Raw genomic sequence first — 10,240 nt, forward strand, 5'->3', positions numbered from 1 at the left:
GGCATAGAGGACTTCGATCAAACAGGCCTTGCTAGGTTCCTCCCTGTCCAGCGTCCCTAGTTCATACCATAACGTAGGTATCCATGGTGACAGCTCTCTTCCTGGAGCGGGACCTCTATCTAAATTCTTTTTAGCCAGTTGGGAGGGAGGTAAAGAACTTTTCCAGAATCTGCTGGGTTTCAATTGCTTTTTAAAAAATTTTTTATTTACATTAAATTACATTAAATATTTAAATTCAGTTAGTTAACATATACTATATTAATTTCAGGAGTGGAATTTAGTGATTCATCAGTTGCATATAACACCATGTGCTCATTACATCCATTGACCTCCTTAATGCCCATCACCCAGTTACCCCATTGCCCTACCCACCTCCCCTCCAGCAACCTTAACTCAAAATAATCTTCGTGCCTAGGAGGCCCATCTTGGGGCAGCCCCTACAAGATCCAGTTACTTAATGTCTCTGTGCCTCATTTTCTTTTTCTGTAAAATAATAATAGTATAAACATCAGACAGTTATGAGTATTGAATGATTAACATGTAAAGAGCCCCTGCGGCCAGGTAGATCCTTCCAGGTCATCTGGAATAAGTCTTAAGCATTATTTTTAATGGTCTTAAGGCACTTATTTTAATAGTTAATTTACTATCAGTAGGCATACTAAAATATATTTCTATTTTTTTATGAACAAGTCTGCAATATTTTTTTTTGGCAATATTTATTCTTATGCATGATCTCTTCCGCACGCACAAATGATTTTATTTCTAGGGGATAGGTTCTCACAAGATTGCTGGATGGACAAATATGTGTGTTTTCGTCCGAGGCAGAGGCTGTGGGACTGAGCCCTTAAATTGTGGAGTCTGTGCTAACTCTAGGTAGTTAGTGTCACAATTGAATTGAATTGTAGGCCACCCAGGTGGGGTCCGAGAATTGGCTGGTGTGGAAAAAACCCCAACATACTTGGTGTCAGAAGTGGTGTAGGTAAACGCAGCACATGAAGGCTTTCTTGACTTTCGGGTATGATTTTTGTGAAACATATATTTAAAGGAGGATGTATTTTAGATTATTGTTGGGCTTTTCCATTCAGAATAAAGCATCATTTTCTCATATTCTTTTGGACAAAATGGCCCCCCTGAGAAGTCTCCTCAAAGCTCCTTTAACATCGTTGTTCCTCGGGGTGTAGATGAATGGGTTGGCCATTGGGGTATAACACAGTAAAACAGCATCAGAGCTTTGGTAAGGTCTTGAGGGCTACCCACGTGGGCTGCATATAGATGTAGATGCCTGGGCCATAAAATAAAGACACCACCAGTGATGTGGATGTGAAGAACAAGTGTTGAAGGCCTTAAGTCTCTTATCAGTGGAGGGGATTCGAAATACGGCTTGGGCAATACAACTGTAAGAGACAAGAATCATGGAGAGGGGACCCATTATCAGAAAGGTGGCCACCACAGCTAAAGTGACCTCGTTGATCATGGTGTCCACATAAGCCATCTTAATAAGCCCTGGCAGCTCACAAAAGAAGTGGTCTAGCTCCTGGTTCCCACGCAGGGGCAGCTGGACCGTGAGTGTGGACTGCAGCAGGGAATTTGCCAGACCGATGAGCCACACGGTGCTGGAGAGCTGCAGGCAGTGCTTGGGGTCCATAATTACAGATTACCTCAGAGGCTTACACAAGCCCTGTAGCGGTCTAAGGCCATGATGCCAAGCAGGATGCATTCAGTACAGCCTGGCCAGTGGAATATATAGGCCTGGGCCATACACTATGTAAGTGATGTTCTTGTTGGGGCCCCCCAAGTGGAATAGCATTTGGGGTACAGTCGTGGTGGTGAAACAGAGGTCCAAAAAGGAGAGGTTTGTGAGGAAGAAATACATAGGACTTTGGAGTTGAGAATCTAGTTGGGAAACCAGAATAATAGCAATATTTCCCAACAGTGTGAACGTGTAGGAGATCAGGAGGGCAAAGAAGAGAGGAAGATCCAACCAAGGGTATTTGGTAAAGCCCATAAGAATGAAATCCTCTGGAAAACTTTCATTCATGTGCTTCGTTGAATTTTGACGGGAGACACTTGCTAAAATCAAAGAAGATAAGAGTGATTTAAAAAACCCCAAGTTAGCAGAAGTTTTGACGACATGAGGAAGAAAATGTATACTTTCTTGGAAGAGAGATGGGTTACACCCTCAACAGAAATCACAAGGTTAGGGGCGCCTGGGTGGCTCAGTCGTTAAGCGTCTGCCTTCGGCTCAGGTCATGGTCCCGGGGTCCTGGGATCGAGTCCCACGTCGGGCTCCCTGCTCGGCGGGAAGCCTGCTTCTCCCTCTCCCACTCCCCCTGCTTGTGTTCCTGCTCTCGCTGTGTCTCTCTCTGTCAAATAAAATCTTTAAAAAAAAGAAAAGAAATCACAAGGTTAATGAATATAATAATTACAATTAACATTATAAAGTAACATTTGAAAAGTCCTTTCAGGGCACCTGGGTGGCTCCGTTGGTTAAGCGTCTGCCTTCAGCTCAGGTCATGGTCCTGTAGTCCTGGGATCGAGCGCCACATCGAGCTCCCTGCTCAGTGGGGAGTCTGATTCTCCCTCTCCCTCTGCCACTCCCCTTGCTTGTGCTCTCTCTCTCTGTATGTCAAATAAATGAAATCTTAAAAAAAAAAAAAGAAAAAGAAAAGTCCTTTCAGTAGACAAGTTTCAAACATATATATTTTTTCCCTAAATCAAAGCACTGTGTGATAGGTTAGTGGACATTATTGGTGTTGGCGCTTTTGTATGATTAAAGAAGCCGTTGGGAGGTGGGCAGTGTATTCTCCCAGCAACTTTGCTGCTAAGGGTGCATGTGATCTAGATTTGGTCAATCAGATGTTTCTACAAAGGATCTGAATCTTAGTAAAATGAGGCAAAAGAATGAGGGGGAGGAAGGGACTGTTGGAGCAGATGCCTTCCTGATTATTGTCCCAGGTGACAGCACTAACGTTATGTCCTACATGGTGTCTTTCTGGAGTGGGATCTTGGCTAAATCTTGCTTCCCTTCATGTCTGCCTGTTTGTCAAGTTTGGTTCTTCACCTTTCACTTTGATTCTGTGAACTACCACTCTTCCAATATCTTCTTTCTGCTTAAGTTCTCAGAATTTTTTTTGAAGATTTTATTTATTTGAGAGCGAGAGGGAGGGAGAGAGAGCATAAGCGGGGTGAGGGGCGGAGGGAGAGGCAGACTCCCCACTGAGCAGGGAGCCTGATGTGGACTCCATCCCAGGACCCCGGGATCCCAGGATCATGACCTGAGCCAAAAGCAGACGCTTAACAGACTGAGCCACCCGGGCGCCCCCAGAATTATTTTCTTTGTTTACAACCACAGACGCTGACTAATACAGAAAATAGTACCAGAAAGCGGGTTGAAGTGTTCTGAAGATCTCTTGTTCGTCAGGGCACTGATGGGGAGAGAGTGGGGCTCTGAGAACTGGAGCGTGGATATATGTGGCGTCGGGGTATTCGTGGCGCCACCCACCCTCCCATTCTAGCCAAGGCACATTTCTTTCTCTCTGGAAGTTCCTTACAAAACTAGACTTTTGTCTAGTAAAGCTGCCTTGCTTGACAATGCTATCCCTACCAAGAAAGTGAAAAGGTCAGCTACAGACTGGGAGAAAATATTTGCAAAAGACATATCTGATAAAATATCTAAACATATATAAAGAACACTTAGAATATCCAAAATATATAAAGAACACTTAAAACTAAACAATAAAGAAACAACCCAATTTTAAAACAGGCCAAAGACCTTAGCTCATCTAAGAAGAAATGCAGGTGGCAAATAAGCATACGTAAAGATGTTCCACATCATATGTTGCTTTAGGCTAAATGTTTTATCCCCACCCCCTTCACCAAATTCATACATTACAACCTAATTCCCAATGAGATAGTGTTAGGAGGTAGGGCCTTTTAGAGGCCTTAGGTCATGAAGGTGGGCCTTTATGCATGCGAGGGGTGCTCTTATAATAAAAGGACACACAGACCCCTTGTACCTCCCTTGTACCATGGGAGGTTACAGCTAGAAGGTGCTGTTAACCAAAAAGTGGTTCCTTACCAGACACCAAATCTGCCAGTGCCATGATCTTGGACTTCCCAGCCTCCAGAACTGTGAGATAAAAGTTATAAGCCCCCCAGTCTTGGGCATTTTGTTTTAGCAGCCCAAATGGGCTAAGACATATGTCCTTAGGGAAATGCAAATTAGAACAACAATGAGATTCCACTACATGACTATTAGAACGGCCGAAATTCAGAACAATGACACCAACTGCTGGCAAGGATGTGGCGCAATAGGACCTCTCATTCATTGCTGGTGGGAATACAAAATGGTACAGCTACCTTGGAAGACAGTCTGGAAGTTCCTTACAAAACTAAACATACTTTTTTTTTTTAAGACTTTTTATTCATTTATTTGACAGAGACACAGCGAGAGAGGGAACACAAGTAGAGGCAGAGGGAGAGGGAGAAGCAGGCTCCCCACCGAGCAGGGAGCCCGATGCGGGCCTCCATCCCAGGACCCTGGGACCATGACCTGAGCCGAAGGCAGACGCTTAACAACTGAGCCACCCAGGCGCCCCTAAACATACTCTTACCATATGATCCAACAATTACCCCTCTTCCTTTAAAGACTTTATAAACTATTCATGAAAGCAAGATATTTCATAAGAGGAAATGTATATAAAAGAAAATTAACATACCTACAGTTCTCCAGACATAGCATATGGCCTTAAATTTAAAATCAGAATATTTTGGCTGATTCATGTACAGTCATTTATCCATTCACTCATTAAATTAACATAACTTTTATGCCTACTAAGCACAGGGCACAATATTGGGCACTGCAGGGCAGGAAAACTAACCAGATCTATCCTCCATTCCAAGAAGATCATACACCAGTATCTATCTACATGTGCATAAATAACTAAGAATAACTAAAAATGTGTTAAGTGCTATCCTAGATGTGCTATCCTAGGTAAAGGGTGAAGAGAATTTGGAGGTGGCAGGAATCAAGATGTTGATGGTATCATGAAGGTGAGTGCTACTGAACGAAATCGCAAATATTAGATATGGATTTCAGGTTAAACATGACACATATAACAAAGGCAGTTGTCTACCACAATGGCATTAAAAGAATTTTGAAAAGGTATAAACACAAAGGAAAAGAGGTTGGGAAAGGAGATGACAACAGAGAAGCAATGTCAACAGTATTTTGGAAGCTGGAAAGCAGGTGTTTGGGCAGTGGTTGTCTTAGAAGATCTGAGAAAGCAGAGGCCTTGAGAGGCTTTCGTAGTTTTGAGAAAGAAAAAGGAATTTATCAGATAGGTAAACTGAATTTTTTAATTAAAAAAATTGAAGTATGACTTACAATATTATATTAAAAAAATTTTTAAATATATTTTTAAAAGATTTATTTATTTATTTAAGAGAGAGAGCAGGAGGAGGGGCAGAGGGAGAAGGAGACAAGCAGACTCACTGCTGAGTGAGGAGCCCCATGCAGGGCTGCATCCCAGGACCCCGAGTTCATAACTTGAGTTGAAATCAAGAGTCAGCTGCTTAACTGACTGAGCCACCCAGGCACCCCTATTTTATTTTTCTAAATTGAAGTGCAATTAATACATGGTGTTAGGGGCAGCTTTGTCTCTAAAAAATAAATAAATCTTTTTTAAAAAACATACAGTGTTAAATTAAGATGGGTCGGCTTGCAAATGGAGCTGAGTATGCTTGACTCAGCCACTTTCTCTCTGTTTGAATCGAACCTGTCTTCAGGATTCATCCTGTTCTGCTTTGCCATATGCCTGACCTATAGGCACAGATTCATCATGTGGTTGTGTGTGTGTGTGTGTTGGGGACAGAGGAGGGGGGGTTGTCCATTTGTGCCAGTAACTGATGGGGTAAGTGCTTTCAGGGGTGGAGAAAAAGCAAGATGATTTGATTGCATGACATAAACCGTGATCTTCAAACAGTTCTAACAACAATAATGCAAACAAATTTTAATCATCTTCTCTGGCATCTATGTCCATTTTTCATTTTGTTTTGAATTCAAGAAGAGAAGACAGAAGTATTATTAATCAACTCCTCTAAAACCAGACAGGAGAGAGTTGAGATAAATTGGAAATATTCCCCCATACATTTCCTGCCTGGTGAATGTACCAGAACTTATTCCACTGTATTAAAAGCGGGGATTAGAAAATAAGTGTTCTTCCTCCCTCATCAACATTCAAATGTGAATGGCAGAGTTCTATCTAGAAAGAATATAGAAAATATAGAGGAAGAAATCAGCGGTGAATTTATCCTTAGAAAGTCCAAAACTAAAAGACATGAGTGTCCAGGTATCCAAGCATAGTGAAAGAAAAAAGGCCCACATCTGGTGGCATTATTCATAAAAGTCAGGCAAGTCAGGATGAGATGATCCCAAAGACTTACAGAAGGGGGAAATGCACATATGAAGTGCGATAAATAAAAAATGGCCCTGAAGTTACTAACAGCAGCTGTGGAAGTGAGAAGGTAAGGAGTAATGGAAGGGGATCTTAATATCCCTAAGTGATGACAAAGGACATTAGGGAGGTATGTATACATTTTTTGATGGATGGAGGCACACATTATCAATTATTGCAGCATAGGGTACATAAAGTGGTATAGTAAAACCAGGTTGTCAAAATAACCTGGGTAATACGGACAATCTTGAATACTAGGTTAAGGAGACTGATCAAATGAAAATGTTTTCGGAAGGGCTGTGAAATAGTGGGCGCAGCACTCAGAACATTTACTACAGCCACTGGATGAGGGATCAAAGAGGAGGAGACTGGAAGCTGGGGGGTTGGCTGGAAATCTGCAGGAGTCCAGGGAAAGAGGCTGAGATCGTCATCTGGGAAATCAAGAGCCGGCTGTGCGTGAGGTGCTGAGAGAATGGAAAAACAGTGAACAGAAAGGAGCATGTATGTGAGAATTGATAGGAATACATGATTCAACCAAAAAAGGCCTCCTGAAAAAGACGGCCTGAGGGTCCATTCACCAGAGGATGGATTCCTGCTTCCCCAAGACACCTCTAGGTCGACTTGACCAACTTCCCCTTCACAAAATGTCATGCAACTACCTGAATCCATCGCTAGGGTGGTTTGTCGTTGCTGTTTAACTGCCAAGGACAGGGACAGAGGTGTGGCAAAGGAACACGTATCCAAAGACAGAGAATGTACTGACCCACCTTTGCCAGCAAGTTCCTGCATCTGCATATAAGATGGAAAAGAGTAAAACAAGATCCCACAGCACCCCGCCCCCCAAAAATCCTCAGTACTTGGGCTTACTGGTCATTGTTCATTAATGTTTGATCTTCAAATTTATCTTCAGAGCATTGCCCTTTAGAGAATTGATCTTTAGTGATTTGACCTGCTCTCTTTCCTCTGTCTCCTAGATAACAGGAATTCTTGGACATAATTCTGAGATTGAACTCAACAAATGATAGCCATTGGTCTGGCTTAATGAGAAATCATTTAGCTCATGGAGTCATCTCACCCTGCCTGATCTCGTTCAAAATTCAGAACCTTCATTTTCTGTCTCAAGACAAAATAAAACTGAACAAAACCCAGTGCCATCTAGGCTGGTGTGCATAGAAAGAGACATCACCAGAACATACCTCTTCTCACTTGAACTTGTATCAACAGGTGTCTTTCGCTATAGAAATGTAGTCAAGGGAAAGGTTGCAAAAGGGTTGGATTCCAAAAGTCCTGAGAGAGGGAAGCAGGTACAATTTGGCTAGGGCTTCAGTAAGAGCCACTAAAGGTCTTGATATGGCAGGTAGGGTGAATGTACTTCTGGAGAAATAGGTTCCAAGTCTGATTCAAAGGCAGATAAAACCAGTTCTCACCCATTATGCCAGTGGCCCTGGCGGGGCTGTCACTGGCAAATGAATCTCCCTGGAGAAACAGTATCCATCTTTTATTTACAGTTCTGGTTATGATTATAGATTACATCAGTTCTTCCACTCATTAATCCCATCTTAATAGCAAGGGAGAGTAGGATTTACCCCAACAATTTTCAGTAAACAAACAAATACTGCATTAATAATGATGATGATGATGACATTAGCTTAATATATGTAGATACTTTACATGAATGGTCTCATATAATGTTCCTAACAATTCCTTGAGGCGGGTACTATTATTGTCCTCATTTTATAGTTGAGGAGCTTGAAGCTTAAACAGGTGTCATTTGTCCACCATAGGCAAGGCTCACACATTTTCAGAATTCAAACATGAAGTGAATGCTTTGCAAATGTTATGAGTAAACGTGGGTTTTCTTACATCTGTAGTGTTTGGGTGTGTGTTTACTTGGCCTGTTCAACCATATACTGAAGTCTCCTTAGAGACAAGGTTCACGTCTTGTTTATCTACTGGTTTCAGCACAGTGTTAGTTAAATTAAGTCCTCCTTTTATTTCTTACAAAGGCAGGTAAAATTTCCAGCCATCTCTGTCATGTGAAGAATATCACAGAGCAGGTCACATCTCAGGACAAAATAGAACAGAAGAAGTAATTTAAAAAGTGTTTTGAAAGTAGAATGCCTGGGTGGCTCAGCTGGTTGGGCATCTGCCTTTGTCTTGGGTCATGATCCCTGGGATCAAGTTCCGCATCAGGTTCCTTGCTAGGCAGGAGCCTGCTTCTCCCTCTGCCTCCAGCTCCCCCTGCTTGTGTGCATGCTCTCTCTCTCTGGCAAAGAAATAAAATCTTTAAAAAAAAAAAGTGCTTTAAAGGCCAAATCCTTGCTAACTCTGTGACAATACTTTTATCTCCACACTTTCATCACATCCACAAATCTCCCTCTTCAGGTGGCACTTTAGCGAATTAGATGCTGTCCTGATGAAGCTGTCACTCAGAGCTAAGGCATACAATTCTCCCTCTCCTACTTGTTATGGATTGAACTGTGTCCCCCCTTCCAAAGCATATGTTGAAGCCCTTTACCGCTAATGCGACTGTATTTTGGGATAGGATCTTTAAGGAATTAATCAAGATTAAATGAGGTCATAGGGCGGTGCCCTCACTTAATAAGGGCTTATAAGAAGGGAAAGACATACCAGGGCTGTCTCACTGTCTCTCTCCTTGAAAGGCCATGTGAGGGTACAGCAGGGAAGTGGAGGTCTGCAAGACAGAGGAAAGGCCTCACCAGGAAACCAGCTCTGAGGGCACCTTCATCTTGGACTTCTGGCCTCCAGAACGATGAGAAGATAAACTTCTGTCGTTTAAGCGACCCGGTCTGTGATATTTTATTATGGCGGCCCTTGCTGACTAATACGCTATGTTTATATCGAAAGAATCGGGATGAAGAGAGGGTGTCCAAGGCAAAAGCAGACAGAGCCTAGGAGATAGAGATCAATTCAGTTTGGATTAGAATAATTCTAATTTGATGATAGGAGGGTAAGTAGATGTTCCTGAATCAGTACAAAGTGCTAAGGGCTTTTGTTGACCTCACTTTTTGTTCAGCTATGTCTGTAATGTGGGGTTTTGCAAATGTAATTCACTTGCTTCAAAATCACTTGGAGTACTTGCTAAAAGTATGCATTTCTGGGTCCTTCACCAAACCAGAATTAAAACTTCTGGGGATGCGTCCCAAGACACTGTATTTTAACAAGCTCCCTAGGTGATTTAAATGCACACCCAGCTTGGGAATCATTGCATTATAGGATCATTCTGTGTTTCTAATTGCAGAACTAAAATTCATCTTCCAGTGGGGCTAATTTATTTATTTCCTTGGGGGCTAAAACCCTTCCTTGAAGACTGAAGACATATAAGAAAATATACATTACTATTTTATAATTTAGTAGTATTTGGAAAATCATATGTAAAACATAACATGCTAGGTTCTCTCGAATCACTAATCGATTATATGGGAATTCAGAAAAAGGCTTTAAGAGTTGGGAACATTTTTGTTGTTCTTCCCCCATCCGTCCCCAAAAAAGAGAGGACAGGAAGGAGCTTCAGCAAAGATATCACAAAGGAAGGTACGGATTTCTGGCTTTCTCAGCTCTCAGAGCCACAGGAAGTCCATTTTCATTCAGTTTCACTCTGATCATAAAGAAATACATCCCTTTTCCTTGCAAGTGAGAATTTTGCAGTCAACAACCGCTTAGGTGTGATTGGATCAGAATTTAGCGTAACAATGAATACAGTGGAGAATAAAGAGCAGAGGGGGTTAATGCAGAAATAAGCTTTCCCAGAAGAGGAAAAGCCA

The 10,240-nt window shown here is 42.1% G+C and overlaps 1 pseudogene; it reads right to left on the reverse strand.

Moving 5' to 3' along the window:
• Nucleotides 1-1,102: 1,102 nt before the first annotated feature.
• LOC113928042 lies at nt 1,103-2,038 on the reverse strand (annotated as a pseudogene).
• Between the last annotated feature and the right edge of the window lie 8,202 nt (nt 2,039-10,240).

This window comes from Zalophus californianus, chromosome 7, assembly GCF_009762305.2.
Source record: "Zalophus californianus isolate mZalCal1 chromosome 7, mZalCal1.pri.v2, whole genome shotgun sequence".
Taxonomy (NCBI): Eukaryota; Metazoa; Chordata; class Mammalia; order Carnivora; family Otariidae; genus Zalophus; species Zalophus californianus.